Source organism: Hyperoodon ampullatus (genome assembly GCF_949752795.1).
Source record: "Hyperoodon ampullatus genome assembly, chromosome: 15".
NCBI classification, from domain to species: domain Eukaryota; kingdom Metazoa; phylum Chordata; class Mammalia; order Artiodactyla; family Ziphiidae; genus Hyperoodon; species Hyperoodon ampullatus.
In genome coordinates, this window is record NC_136928.1 from 12090906 (window position 1) to 12107361 (window position 16456).

Here is a 16456-nt window from a genome sequence, read left to right on the forward strand (position 1 = left end):
TTTGACATCCTCATCAACACTTGATATGGTCAGTCTTTTTCATTTTGGACATTGTGTGCAATGAGACCTAAAGAGTCTGGAGTTACACTGGTATCTTCTTTGGCACCAAGAAAAATGCCAGGCCTAGAGGAAATACTTGTTGCTTGATTGATCCGTTTTTTTCAGTAAATGGAATCAGTTACAAACTGGTAGTCCCACGGGTTAAACTGTTCCTAATCAAAGGCACAGACACAGAGACAGTGAGGTACAGAAGACAGAGCAAGGGATTGGTAAGGAGATGACTTGGGCTCTAGTCCTGGCCCATCACCTAGTAAAGTATTAGTTAAGTAGCCATTAGTTAAGTAGTCACTCAACTTCCCAGGGGTTCAATTTTCCTATCTGTAAAATGGGAAACATTAGGATAACTGATTTGCAAAAGTTTATGGGTGGTCAAAATTATGTATATCAGTGAAGAAGACTTTTCTATATAATAGAAATTTTATTTTTATGAGGGATGCAAATTTCCAAATATTTTAAGGACTACATCAGATGCAAAAGAAGAGAACTTGAATATTTTTGAGTCTTTATTTTTTACCTGGAAATTCACCTTTTGTTTGATTTCCACAACTACCTTACAAGGAGAGCTACCCCATTTCAGATGCTAGAAAACACCAATCTGTCAGACTCCAAAGCCCAGGTTCTTCTTACTGCAATGAGAAATGAAGCAACTCGTTCCCTACAGATGCATTAATCACTCAGGACCCCTGTGTATGTGCACTCTGTCCCCCAAACTGAATAGAGTTGCAGTTTCATAATAATCCCCTCAATCATCCTCAACCCAATCCTTAACACAAATGGCTCAATCAGGCCTAGAAACAAAGTTGCTGAGGATTTAAAAGAAGAAGAAGATGTTACAAATGAGTTTATATACAAAACAGAAATAGAACCACTGACATAGAAAACAAACTTATGGTTAGCAAAGGCGAAAGGGGGAAGAAGGGATAAATCAGGAGTTTGGGATTAACATATATACACGACTATATATAAAATAGATAAACAACAAGGACCTACTGTATAGCAGAGGGAATTATACTCAATATTTTATAATAACCTCTAAGGGAAAAGACTGAAAAAGAATATATATCTATATGTATCTATAACTGAACCACTTTGCTGTACACCTGAAACTAACACAACATTGTGAATCAACTCTACTACAATAAAAATAAAAAATTTTAATTAAAAAAAAATTTAATTAAAAAAGAAAAGAAAAGAAGAAGAATGTGCTTCACTTCTTCTCCACTGGAGAGAGCAGAGCATGAGAAGCAGAAAGACCAGCCCACACTGTCCTACACACCTGGAGGATTCAGGGTCAACCATATTTCAGGAGGGCCATGGACAAGCTGAGTCGTCACTGAGGAGAGCAACCAGCTCAATGAGTGGTCTGAGAGACAAACTATGTGAAAAGCAGTTAGAGAAGATTCAGGGGGCACATGATCGATGTCATCACCTTCCTCAAGGTCTCTGCTGTGGTGTCATAACTTCCGTGCATCTTTGTCGATATACGCTGGATCAACAGAAGGGACTCACAGAGGTGCTTACAGTCTTTGGTTCACCAAAAGGGAGAGCATTCTAATAGCAGAGCTGTCCAGCAGCAGAGTGGGCTGCTTCACAAAGTTACAGGTACCCCATCTCTTGAATCACTCTCATCTCTGCAGGAAATGCAGCTGAAGGTACTTACTGCCACCCTGAGGAAGAGTCAGACTAGGAAAACAGCTCCAAAATTCTAAGTAGAAGGTATGGTCACATACTAGGAGTTTTCTAAGGTCTTTGTTTAATGAAACTGAAGAGTTGAGACCGGAAATGCCAAATTAGACATTAATAGAGATTGCATTAAGACAACACAAGTGGGGACTTCCCTGGTGGCTCAGTGGTTAAGAATCTGCCTGCAAATGCAGGGGACACAGTTTCGATGCCTGGTCCGGGAAGATCCCACATGCCACGGAGCAACTAAGCCCGCGAGCCACAACTACTGAGCCCGTGTGCCACAACTACTGAAGCCCGCGTGCCTAGAGCCTGTGCTCCACAGCAAGAGAAGCCACCGCAATAAGAAGCCTGCACACCGCAACGAAGAGTATCCCCCGCTCTCTGCAACTAGAGAAAGACCACACGCAGCAACGAAGACCCAATGAAGCCAAAAAAAAGACAACACAAGTAGATGGCAATGAAGTAATAAGTTCTAGGGTCTGGCTCAATTACAGTGGTGAAGGCTAAGTAGGAAGACTTCCCAGAATATTAAGTAATGCTGAGCATGGGGCCAGCTCAGCTGGAGAGCAACAGACTGGAAGGACTTTTATACAGGGGTCTACTACCCAAAAATCCACCAAGGTGTCCAACAAAAAGAGGTGTACCTACCCCCTTCAAGAGCCCACAGAAGTCCCAAGAACTGAAGGCCAGAGGAAGATCTCTTTGTAAAATTTTCATAAGCCAGTTGGGAAGACTTCTTTTGAATGTTTTAAATCTTTTAAATATTTTTTAAATGTTTTTCTTATTATAACAAAAGTAATATAGATTTGTTGCAGAAATTTTTCAAATAAATAAAAGCACAAAAAAGAAAATTTAAAACATCTGTGATTCAAAATGCAAAATATTTCTGTTGTTGACATACTGGTATATATCCAGCCAGTCTTTTTGTTTTTATAAAACAGAATCATAAATACTACTCAGTAACTGAAATACAGGCCAAAAGGAAAAAAACATATTTGCTTCATCCGTGTCAATGAGTTTACATTACTATTTTATGAAGAGGTTTTAAAAGCTAACAATAAAAAATCGAAAAGAGTAAAAATCATGAACAAAATTAATGAAATTTTTAAAGTGAGAATAGCATTGGTGAAAGTGTGGGAAAATGGGCACTTTCATACAATGCTAGTGGCAGTGTATATGGACACAACCTTTCTGGAGGGCAATTTGGCAATACAGTCCATAAACTTCTGGACCCTGAATTCCACTTTCAGAAATTTAGCCAGAGGAAAATTTATCCTACGGAAATGTATTCCCAAGATTATATAAATATTTGCCTTTATTTTCTTCTCATAATTTTATGATTTTTTTTAATGTTTAAGCCTTTCATTTATTTGGAATTGAATTTGGCATGAGGAAAAAAATGCAAACTTTTCATTTTTTATTTTCCAATGGATTATTAGTTCCCAATGCACCATTTATTAATTAATCCATGCTTTCCCCCTCTGCTTGTAAATACCGGAAGTTTGGCTTTGACATGTAATCCACTGCCGTTCGGGCTACACTTCAGGAAATTTTAGACTGAAAGTCAGAACATCCTGTCTCCTCCCTCAAACCTATGAGACAAATAATATGTCACTTCCTCTCTTTTTACTTTGGTTATGAATTCCTTCTTTCCAAATTCTGCAAGGAAAGGCCACTGGTTCCATTGTATAGAAATTCCCGGGGCTGCAGACAAAGCAGAACTAACTAAAATGGGGAAATCTGGGAAACGCTATTGGTTCAACCTACCCTAAGTGGTTACTCAAACTGTCTAAAGCCTAAATCATCATCTTCCTCCCCAAACCATTTCCTCCTCCAGACTTCTCCATTTCTGTTGTCCAGACTCAACATCTTGATGTCACCCTAGAGTGCTCTTTCTTCTCTCTCACACACCCAGGACCCAGCACGTCAGTTCCTCCTTCCCCACTCGGGCCTCTCAGATCCGCCCCTTCATCTGGTCCCATCACGGCTTCTCTCAGCCCATGCCTTGCTCACCTTTCACCTGGAGGAACAGACTCGTCTCCCTGCCTCACGCATTTCCTGTTCTAATCACTGTCAAACTTTTCTCCACCACAGCATTGCTGTGCTCCAAGCATTCCAGGGGTTCCTCCTCGCTCATAAACGACAGTCCAGATATCATATTGTTGCAGCAAAAACAGAAATGAGACTTTTCTGATAAACAAGGAAAATAAGGAAACAATGAACAGGCTGGGGAAACAACATAAACAGGCCTGAAAGAGTTAAGCAATCTTGGTTATTCTTTAGCTGTTACTACTAACAAACACTTGTAGCTAGACTTGTCCTTCACAAAGCTGATTACCCTCTGACTCCATCCAAATTACCCTTTGCACCTGGCATTTCTTCTCCCCCTACATTCCCTTGTAGCACTCTTCATTTCAGAAAGAAGGTCACGGGCCAATAACTTCAAGGACACCAGACCAGATAACTTCAAGGATGCCAGCTTTGGCCATGAATTTGCAGAAGAAAAGAAATGAAAGACCTTCACCAAATTGATCCCTATCATCTACCCGGACTACGAGCCCCACCTATAAAATCTTCTCCGATTCCCAAAGGAGGGGGGCACAGTTCTTGAGGCGTTAGCATACTCTGTCTTCTCTTTGCCTGGCAAAGAAAATAAAAAGCCTCTCTATTTCTTGTCTTCCAATTCTCTGTCTCCGTGTTTTTATTTGACATCAGTGCACAGGGAACCAGATTTGGCAACAATATCAATACTCAGCGATGCCCGCTGCGATTTGGGAATCCCACCCACCTCTTCAATCTTTTCTCCTTCCTCTGACACAAGCTCTCTGTCTATCTCTTAAATATTTCGTTATTTCTCTCCTCTTTTACCTCCAGTCTCAACTGGATTTAGGCATCTTTATTCAAGTATTGAATAAAGTATGACGGTGTCCACTGTTAATTTTTAAAATTTTAAATTACACTGCACCTTAATGCCCATGTATTTACTTTTCTCAGTGGGTCAGTAGCCCTCACAAAAGCACGGTTCTCAGCCCCAACGTAAGGCCTTGCTTTTTCCAAGCTCTTCTTTTAAGAGACATAAATGTCTGCAAGTTGCACCATATTCGGTCCCGGAAATTTTGCATCAGCGATTTTATCAGACCACTTTCCTCTAAGCCAAGAAAGAGCCGGGGTCAGAATAGGGCACTGGGTGACTGAAATGAAAGGGCCGAAAGAGGTCAGAGCCAGCTGGAAGGAGCGGTAACACCAAAGGTGAGCCGGCAACGGTTTTGGCTGCACTGGGACCTGTATCCTCACGTGGATGGACCAGAGCCGGCAGCTCCCTTGCCTCCCAGGATCCCACACTCTCCATGCTTCCCTTACTTCTCTGGCTTCCCAGTTGCCTTTGCTCGCCCTTTCCTGGGCACCTGCCCTCTGACCAGTCGGTTTGCCTACCGGGCCCTCTCACCCGCTCTCAAGTCTTCCACTGCTAAGGATTCCACAGCACCAGCTCCAGCCCGCTGTCTCTTCTGAGCTCTAAACGCATGCCTGCAACTCCCGGCTCATAAGCTCTTCCCACCCCACAGCCTCTTCTCCAAGTCTGCCACCATTTCTCTCAGAATGTGGTGCCTTGGTATTCCTCGCGGCTCCTTCCAGAATATGGATAACTCAAATACATCAGTCATCCAAGTGCGTAGTTTTCTTGGGGCCGTCTATCTTCCTCACACCCCATGTCTAACCAATAGCCAAGTCATGTAGATGCTGCCTTCTAATAACTCCAGTACATCATTTTCTCTCCACCTCCACTGCCACCACCCAAGTCCGAGCCATCCTCATCTCTCGCTGGGAGGATTCAATAGGCTTCTCCCCTCATTTGCTTTCTCCCCTTTAAAAACACAAACCTGATCTTTTAAAAACACAAACCTGACTTTACCTGCTTAAAATATCTCAAAATGCCTTCAGAATAAATCCAATGTCCTTCGTATGTTTACAAGGCTGTCAGCGACCTGGCCCTGCCTACCGCTTCACCCTCAACTCATGCCACTTTGCCCCTCACTCTTTTGGCTTCTGCCAAACTGGCTCTTTTCCAGTTTCTCTAATACACAACAGTCCTTCTAGCTTCGGGGCCTCCACGCATGCTGTTCTCATTGCCCCAGACGTGAATCTCTTTCCATACATCTACCTGCACCTTCATCTGGCTAAACCCTCCCCTTCCTATCCATTAGGTTGCTTTCCCAGAGAGACTTTCCGTGACTTTTCAGAATAGATTAGGTTCTCCCCTCCCACTGCATCTATTGATATCTCCCTACGACCCTTTTCTTAATAACCACACCCAACTGTGATCATGTGTGCAAGATATGGCTTCCCTGCTAGCAGAGATGCTCCATGAGATTCAGAACAGTGTTTCTTTTCATCATACCTCATGCCTCAGCTCCAAACATGTTCCTGGACCAAAGATCCCCATCTTCTATGAATGAATGAAAGAACTGATAACTTTAATAAGTATTCCAGTCTAATATACTCACTAGAGACAAGCTTGCATTCTACTTTAAATTCCTTTGACTGTAACCTGATTTTTGGTTAGCCGCATGTGACATTCCCTGCAGCGAATCTATGCTTTCCATTCTGCAACATGGAGAGACCAGGACTAGTAAGAAAAAGGTCTAAAATTCCATGGATGGAGGAAGGTGGGTAAATCCCAAAGAAGGGGCAGCTTGAGCACATGTGGAGAGATGGGAGAGCATTGGACATTTGGAAAGACGGGAAAGGAAACTAACACTAAACTGAACACTCTTACAGACACAACCTCATTTAATCCTTCCAAAGTCCTGTGAAGGAAGAATCACTAGCCCAGTTTTACAAATGAGGCAACCAAAGTTCTAAAAGTTAAGGAAATTGCCTAGGGTCACACGGTAGGAGAGACAGACATGAAATGTTACTCCTTATGCTTTTACTCAGACTATTTTGTCAGCCTGGGCTATCCATTCTCCACTATCTAAATCTAATTCTTCAAGACACGGCTAAAATGCAGCCTTCGGGAAGCTTCCCTAATTCTTGATGTTAGCTTCAGTCACTCCCTTCCCTTCTGTCTGTTTCTGTCTCTACTACAGCACTTCTTTTATTCTGCTTGTGCTATTGTCTTCTACACGGGTCTTGCCCACAAGTTCCAAGTCTGTTAAGGGCCAGTGGATTTCTTTGCCACCTCTTTCTCATGGCTTCCAATACAATGCCTTACACATGATGGAACCATGAAGCAGGTTGTCAAGAGGGCTCCAGGAAGGCTTCATGGAAGTAGGCTCTATAGGATCACCTTTTCCCCTCTGCCTCCAAGCCCCGCTCCTGAGTCCAGGCTCTCTTAGGCTTCTCCTCCAGGGGAGCCACAGTGCTTTGAGCAACCCTGCAGGGAATAGAATGGCCTACTTGGGGACAGCACTGGATGGAAGATCTCCTGGATGGAAGAGTCCCGAAAAGGGGAAATTAAGATCATATTTTTTCCTTGGATATTCCTTTTTTTACCAAAATACTCCAACACTTGTCCAGCCTTTCAGGCTCAGAAACCTAAACTTCCTTTTCTTGAGGGTAATCGAGGGCTCCGATGGTCCTCCATGTATATCAAGCTTTCTAGAAAACAAGCCTGAGTCATCATCACTTAACAGATGGAGTAAAATTGCCATTTCCTTCTAATTTATCAGCAACTGTTATATATTTCTGTACTAGAAAAGGAACTTTTTTCTATATGCACTCAGAGTGACAAATCAAATTTGCCATTGAAGTAATGAAAAAGCAGGTATCTCTTTGTGACTCAACTGTACATGTGACTGAGAAAGGTTCTACAAATGATAGTGAGGGGACTTCCCTGGTGGCACAGTAGTTGAGAATCTGCCTGCTAATGCATGGGACATGGGTTCAAGCCCTGGTCTGGGAGGATCCCACATGCCGCGGAGCAACTAAGCCCATGAGCCACAACTACTGAGCCTGCGTGTCTGGAGCCTGTGCTCCGCAACAAGAGAGGCTGCAACAGTGAGAGGCCCACGCACCGCCATGAAGAGTGGCCCCTGCTTGCCCCAACTAGAGAAAGCCCTCGCACAGAAATGAAGACGCAGCACAGCAAAAATAAATAAAATAAATAAATTAATTAATAAACTCCTACCCCAACATCAAAAAAAAAAAAAAAAAAAGAATCTGCCTACCAATGCAGAGAATTCAATCATTCAAACCCAACCAATGCAAGGGTTCAATCCCTTGTCCAGGAAGATCTCACCTACCTCTGAGCCTGAGCTCTAGAGCCCATGAGCCACAACTACTGAAGCCCACATGCTTTAGGGCCTGTGTGCCACAACTACAGAGCCCGTGAGCCACAACTACTGAAGCCCACACACCTAGAGCACATGCTCCACAACAAGAGAAGCCACTGCAATGAGAAGCCCGCACACCGCAATGAAGAGTAGCCCCTACTCACTGCAACTAGAGAAAACCCGCACGCAGCAACAAACACCCAATGCAGTCAAAAATAAATAAAAATAAATAAATTTATTTTTTTAAAAAAGATAGTGAGGAATGAGTTCAGTGTGGGCTCTATGTAACCAAACATAACATTTCAAGAGCACAGAGCTGCCATGAGGCAGAACATGGTCAAGTTCAGGGTAGTCATGAAATATGGAATGGACAGCCAGGGCTAGAAGCCTAGTAGTCATTCAGTACAACTTCCTCCCTTTATAGATAAGGAAGGCCCGGAGAATGTGTGGGAATTGCCAAAGGTCACGCAACTGGTTAGGGTCAGGGTCAGAGTCAGATCCAACTCTCTTGCCTCTCCCACCACACTGTCTGCCACCCCTGCCACTCCACACCCTGCCTGGGCCACAGTTGCTCTAATCAGGGGCCCATCCTCTCCAGCAGCCAGGAGTTCATAACAAAGGGAGGGAGGAGAGAATCATGCACTGGGCATGGGACCTTTGCAATTGACCATTTGCATGCATAAGTCAGTCTCACATCATATTAAATGCTCATATTTAGTTTATAAAAAATGCTTTGAAAAATTGTAAAGTACCATACAAACGTTAGAGCTTTAATATAATTATTATGTGCTTTGATTCTGGGCTGTTACTTCAACTTTCTTATTGGCTATTTTGTTTTCACAGTTAATTGATCTTTATATCTGGAATTGAAACTTGGCCAAAATGACCTTAGTGGAAAATTCATCTCCCAGAGGGTAAAGAAGAATGCTAATCTAGACACACTTCTGTCCAAGAAGATATTGATTATGTGAAAGAGGAATTTTGAGGAAAAAATGCGTGTCACTTTGGAGTTTGTGATAAAGGAAGGACAGTCATCCATAGTAGCAGTCAGAATAGGTTAGGCTGTACCAGAGTAAAAAATAAGCCCTGCAATCTCAGTAACTTAACACTAATGCAGGTTGTTCTAGTCTCATACATTTACAGCCACACCTCATGCATTTGTAACCACACCCTCAGGAACACACGACCTCTGAAGTTGCTGCATCAGGGGAAGTTGGCAATGACAGAGGCACGTACTGACCCTCGATTGCATCAGCCTACAGGGGTAACATATCACATCTGACTTCCTGTTCACAGTGCATTGGCCAGACAAACCATGTGTCCCTAATCTAACTGCAAGGGAGATCAGGAAATGAAGACAGACATTTATCAAGTAATCCCACAAATGAGTAGACGGATATTCGATTAGCATGGTCTACCAAATATATGTTCTTTAGATTTCAGGAAAGCAAATATTGAAATGCTTGGAGTATCTCATCTGTATCAGAACAAATGTATACATGCCTTGAAAAAAAAAAAAGACTGAAAGGAAATACACCAAAATAATAATAGTGAATACTTTTTTTGAATAGTTATTCAATTGTTTGGGGGTTTTAGTTTCTTCTTCTCTCTTTTTTCTTCTTTGTATTTTTTGTATTTCCCTAGCAATATTTAATCAACATGTTTTAGAACCCAAAAAAGTAATACAAGTTTTTTTTTTAATTGAGAAACAAGTTCAGGCCAGAGATAACTATGACTCCCATAAGGAAAATGACTCAAAAGAAAAGGAAATCTTTTAAGAATGCACTTCTAATTAGACAGTCTCAATTAGCCAGCAAGAAGAAAATGAGAGAGAGGTATAGACATGACTGTGCCACACAGGAAGCTTTCTGATGAACTATGATTTTTTTTAAGATTTTAAAAATTTATTTATTCAGTTCATAAAAAACCCCACCCTCCAAGTCTTCATCCATGGCATTTTCAGGGCCACACCCTGTTCTGTAGCTTCCTTTACTGTCCAAATTGTATCACGTTTCTTGCTGGAGTCCAGGCAATCGCAAATAAACAGACTCACATCTGGGGAATCAACAGACCAACAGTGGCAAAACACAATACCATGAAACAGAAAAATAAAATGTTTGTTACAGGACTGCATCTCACGAGTGTGGCTCACTGGTGGCGGCAGCTATGTTAGCGTTTCTTTCTGCCTCAAGTTCAGAAACAAGCTGGCCTATCTCAGAGTGACTGAATTTTCCTGTTGTGGAATTGTAGAAGTCCTGCAGTCTCCCAGGTTTGTTCTCAAGGTCTTCATATTCAGATGCCTGAAGAATCATTTCACATTGGTCCAGCTGCTTCACAAATTTAGCTTTTGCACTAGATTGGGTCTCATATTCTTCCCAAAGTTCATAGAGCTCTTTTCTGAGATCCTCTGGGATTAGCTGGGTTAGCTACTTCATAGCTTCTTCTTCTCGCCTATGTTTTTCTTCTTTGGGGATGTTATCTGCTGGTGCTATGTCCCCAACGACGCATTCTGCCATATCATGAACCAGGGCTAGGCGTACACATCGGTCTTTGTTAAGATGTTCATCTTTGGTCACCAGAGCCATAATTGCCATCCTATACATGTGATCTGATACGCTCTCTGGCTTCTGGACATTTCTGTATACCCAGCCAGTATGTGGGACTCTCCTGAGCTGCCCCACCAGCCGCAGGAACGGCAGCAGTTTCTGGGCCCCGCGGCCCGAGATGGGCGCAGTCATGCGGCTACCGATCCCGATCGTGAACTATGATTTTTAAAGTGTGTCTGTGAAAGAGAGAAAAAAGGACACAGAGCCAATGGAGAAGGCAAAGGGGGGGCACGGCTCTATTTACCACCATCTCAAGAGAAGAAAGAAAGAGAATTTAGAAACAATAAAAGCACATACATCAGGGAACAAACAAGCTTAGGGGAAGAAAGGGGATCACAGCTAAATGGGGATTTGCTGGCTGACCATGAAACTGTCACTTCTTCATCCTGTCAACTTGAATTTCTCCATCTGCTCCAAGCCACAGCCATCCCTATGCTCTCCGAGTTCCCAGAGCACTTGCCCAAAGTTCACCCAAAATTAAATGGGTAGAGACCTTAGTGGGGTCGACACAAGGTGCTGCCCGGCTGGCTCTTGCCTCCCTTCCCACCCTCATCTCACCACCTTCTTAACCCCCCTCAACTCTGGGCTCCAGCCTCAATGCCCTACTTTCATTTCATCATTTGACCCCCATGACTTTTCCTCTGCCTGGAATGTTCCCTCTTCCCTTCCCATTGAACTACCCACTCCCGATCTCAGACTAGCTCCTCTGTTCAATGCCCTCACAACACTTTTATCTCAGTTTGTACATATCTACTCATATAGGGGATTATTGATGAACACTTTTGTTGTCAGCTTCCAGGACAGCAGAAACCATAGCTGGTTTTGCTCACTGAATGGGGTTTCATTTTTTTAACTCCTTTTTTACTTACTAATGAGGAGCCATAGAGAGATTATATCTTCACCTTACCTTTCTTTACTACAGAGCCAGTGTCACTAGATAGCGGGATATTTTGAACTAGAAATCAAGAAACAGCGAGTTTTCATTTTTCGTTCCCACTCTCATCATGAACTCTCCATGTGACCTTGGGACATTGACACTCCCCCTCTCTGAGCCTACTTCCTCTTTTATGAAGTGTTTAATCTAGATAGTGTCTGAGGTCCATCCTTCTCCAACATATCATTCTAGGTCCTTCGATAGACTAACAAGACAAAGCAGAAGAAATTAGAAATTAACAAGAGCAAAAGAAAGAAAGAGGTCACACACTAAGAAAAAGAGAATCCCTCGTGGTTGACTGAGCCTCGGCTCTGGAATCTGAATTCCATTTCGGCAACTTGGTAACCTTGTGATCTTAGACAGATTGCTCCATCTCTCTAGACCTAGACTTCCTCTTCTATAAATGTGATAAGGATACCGACCTCACAGATGTGATTATAGTATTAAAGGAGATAATGTTTTATAACACCTGGAACCTCAAAGACTAGGTTACCTGTTAGATCCTTTCCTCTTTCCCACTAACTTTCATGGAATTTAAAAGCAGATTATAACTAAATAGGGCATGAGTTGAGACAAAAAATCTCTGCATGTGATGGTTTACGCACACTTTATCTCTGAAGAGGCTTTCCACCATCTAAAAAGAAATCATTGCGTTCCCTGAAAATTCATGCAGAGCTGTGTTTCTCTCTTCAATCAAGCACTCTGTCACCCCGTCACATCCAACTACATGCAGTGATTTTAAAGTTGGTTCCCAAGATGTTTACAGATGATTCCTGTCTTCGTGATACAATGACAAGAGCATCACCAAAGTCCCCATTCAGACTCCACCACGATCATGTACTCGATTACGCTGATCGCCTTCACCCCTTTCCTGTATTTCCAAAGAAAAAAGTGAGATTTCATAGAAGAAGAGAGGAAAGCTATTTCAAACCATTTCTTTTTTTTATTTTTATTTATTTATTTATTTTACAAAGAACCTTAGAATCACTGAATGATAGGCTGTTTGAGGCAGAAAAGACCTTTAAGGACAATCAGTTTCAGCCCTGTCACTTGGCGTTGGTGGTGATAAGAGACTGGCACATCTATATGCAGTGGAAAGAGAAGCTTGGACTTGGAATCAGAAACCTGAGTTCAAGTGCTGACTCTGCCAGTTTTGTGACCATAGGTTGGTCACTTAACCTCTTCAAGGGTCCTCAGCTGTGAAAGGGCGTGGTAATCACTGTCTCTCGTAGGTAAAGGGAGGAGCCAGTGAGACAGCGTGGGTGAGAGTTCTTGGTGAACTATGTAAAGCAGTTTTCAAATGAAAAGCGCCACGGTGACTGTTAGACCCACAGCCTCCAAGCTCATAAAGCGTATCCAGTCACCTGCCAAAATACTACATCCTCTCATCCTGCATACCTATATAATTTTTTTTTTTCTGTACACGGGCCTCTCACTGTTGTGGCCTCTCCCGTTGCGGAGCACAGGCTCCGGACGTGCAGGCTCAGTGGCCATGGCTCACGGGCCCAGCCGCTCCGCGGCTTGTGGGATCTTCCCGGACCGGGGCTCGAACCTGTGTCCCCTGCATTGGCTGGAGGATTCTTAACCCCTGCACCACCAGGGAAGCCCCAATACCTGTATAATTTTGTGAATCATGAAAGAAAGATACTGATGCCCAGCAAAACCCCTGGCACGGAATAAGGGCACAATAACTTTTTTCTGAATGATTTAGATAAAAAGGACTAAAGAAGGATTTTTGAGGCCTCCCCAGAGTCAAGAAGTGGATACAGGAAACCACCCAAATTCCCAGTCGCAGGACAACCCACAAAGACCCTTGGGGCTCCAGTATGTTCTTCTTTCTGTTCCCTAGAAAGAGGTGGTCTGGTGCTGAGAATTACTTGCAAGTCAAGCTTTGTTCACACTCACAGAAAAGCATGTTCCCCAAAACAAAGCAAGGACTTCTCACTCTCTAAACCTCACCCACATTTTTGTTCTTCCTTTAAAAACCAGTTTCCAAAAAGGTCTTGTCCAGGAAAAAGTTAAGTGAGACTCAACCTGAGTTGATTGGCTAGAAAATCAGTTCAGACCCTCCTTGAGAAATTCAGCAACCACATTTGAGTAATTTTCTATGACAGAGATGTGACATCGGCCAGGATGGGTGTTGCCACTGATGGTGGAACCAAGGGTATTTTCCTGGATTACCAAAGAGGTGGTATGTATTCCTCCCAGAAACTGAACCCACCCTGGGTTTCAGTGGAGGCCTTCACCTGAAAATGTCCTCCCTGTTGAAGTTTCAAGTCATTATTTTCATAAGAACTATATTTTCTTCAGTGAACTAAGGCATTACAATGATGACTATACAGGGTCCCAAGTGACAGAAGCCATCATTAGCGCTGTTATTATTTTTGTTTAATTGCATCTCCATAGCAGCCCACATTCACTATGTGCTTTGCAACTGTTTCTTAGTAATAGTCCTCACAAGATCCGTAGGAGGCAGAGAGGGTAACGAGTGTTAATATTTCTGTGTCGCCTGAAAGAGAAGCACAGACGTAGAGAATCAGCTGCCAACACCCTTCACAAAAGGATCCATCCTGAGATACCCAAGCTCGTCCCAATCTGGTCCTACATTTACATTGCCTGCATCCAGGATGACAATTATTCCTGTGGCTCTTATTTATAACTATTATAACACCAGGTCTGTGAAGAGGAGGAACTGAACTGGACAATAGAATCTGAACCAGAGATTTTGCACCTAGGACAGACCTTAATGATCATCGCCTAACCAACCTCATGATTTTCATTAAACAAGGCCCACACAGCATACTTTACTCAACTCATACCAAACCACTTTACTCCTAGCCCTTCTGAGTTTTTTGCTTTTTAATATCATATTGCATTGTGGTGTCTTGCCTTCCTCTCTTTACTTTTTATATTCCTCCTCTACCCTCTTTTCCCATCCATTTCCTTTATTTAAAATTATATGGCTGGGCTTCCCTGGTGGCGCAGTGGTTGAGAGTCCGCCTACCGATGCAGGGGATGTGGGTTCGTGCCCCGATCCGGGAGGATCCCAGATGCCGCGGAGCGGCTGGGCCCGTGAGCCATGGCCGCTGAGCCTGCGCGTCTGGAGCCTGTGCTCCACAACGGGAGAGGCCACAACAGTGAGAGGCCCGCGTACCGCAAAAAAAAAAAAAAAATTATATGGCTTAAACTCCAACCAGGAAACCTGAAACATTTATCTGCTAAGAGTCTGCCACCTGAACTGGGCCAGCCTCAGGTTACTGAAAAAGTCTTTGATGATAACAGCCAGGCAACACTGAATCAGGGTCGTGTATAAGAGTCCCTGAGTCCCTTCCTTTCTCAATCTCCATTCTTTTTTTATTTTTGACCATGCCACGCAGCATGCATGATCTTAGTTCCCCGACCAGGGATGGAATCCAGGCCCCTGCAGTGGAAGCGTGGAGTCTTAACCAATGGACCACCAGGGAAGTCCCCCAATCTCCATTCTTTTTTTTTTTTTTTTTTTTCAGTACACGGGCCTCTCACTGTTGTGGCCTCTCCCGTTGCAGAGCACAGGCTCCGGACACGCAGGCCCAGCGGCCACGGCTCACAGGCCTAGCCGCTCCGCGGCATGTGGGATCTTCCTGGACCGGGGCACGAACCCATGTCCCCTGCATCGGCAGGCAGACTCTCAACCACTGCGCCACCAGGGAAGCCCCCAATCTCCATTCTTGAATCCAGCCACTGGCTTCCAGCCTTGTCCATACCTCTCTGAGTCTGCAGCTATCCTCACACACCTTGGGTTTATCCTAGAGAAGACCATTCTTCTCTTTGGGCTCTGGTGGAAGCCAAACATGGCCAGGAAGAGAGTTTTCTCCTAAAGCTCTGTCACTTCTGTCTGAAATGGATTGAGAGCATTCAGAGGAGTAAAAGGATTGGTTTCTGTGGTTGACTATCATTTTTCTCTCCTCTACCCTTGCCCTAAGGGGAGGTTGTCACCCCATACCAGAGTGATGTATGCCTACTCAAGCAGACCTCCCTCTTCAGAAAAGATGGATCGTCTTCCCTCAAGAGCCACCCCTTAGCTGCCAGGGGGCTGCCAAGTATTCCATCAATTCATACTCGGCCCTGGGGTGCAATAAACAAATTAAGCCAAAACACAAACGACAACTCCTAAGCGCCCCTCCAACTCTAACCATCTACAATTCTGCTTTTAAGAGTTCTCCCTCCATCCCCCACCAAATATTTTTAGAAACTTAAGTTTCCTGTTCTTCTTCCCTTTTTCTAAGACTACATGTTTATAATTGTTTAGAGCAAAGCAATACATAAATGAACCAAGTCAGAAACTCCTGGAATCTCTGCAAACGCTATGATCAAGTATATTATTTGTCATTATTTTGGCCAGTATAAGGTTGAATGAACTTAAAAAAAATACAAAGCAGAATTTTTCCCTGTGAATTCCCAGTGGTGCAATCATGACCACACCCACTCCAGAGCAGACAAAAGGCGAAGAAAGCTGACTGGGGCTATAGTCTCCACACGGAAAGAGAGCAAGTCATTTCACCGCCGCTCGCTCGAGTCAGCAAAGGTATTGTCCTTATCACATCTTTGGCTCTTAAAATATTTTTTTTGTTTTTCTCCTTGGCTGTGATCTCTCAAACTGCCTTCTCTGAAACTAAAGCCTCTTCCTTCCTTTCCCGTCCCTCTCTGGTTTGGTGTGTGAGTTAGAATCACAGTCAGATTTCAGAAAATGATTCTCTCTACTGGTGGGAAATTGAGACAGAGGAACTGGTTACATATGAGGGCATTGGAGGGTGCAGCCAAGGCTTTCCTTGGAGGGAATCTCTACAACCAAAAACTATTAGGAAAAAACTGGGAATTTCTAACTCTGTCTCTGTCTTGCATCTGTGTAAGGTAAATAT

The 16456-nt window shown here is 43.4% G+C and overlaps 1 pseudogene across 1 annotated transcript; it reads right to left on the minus strand.

Moving 5' to 3' along the window:
• Positions 1-10153: 10153 nt before the first annotated feature.
• On the minus strand, positions 10154-10756 carry LOC307064786 (5'-deoxynucleotidase HDDC2-like; annotated as a pseudogene). The gene has a single exon. The product of its transcript is annotated as a 5'-deoxynucleotidase HDDC2-like (transcript).
• Positions 10757-16456: the final 5700 nt, after the last annotated feature.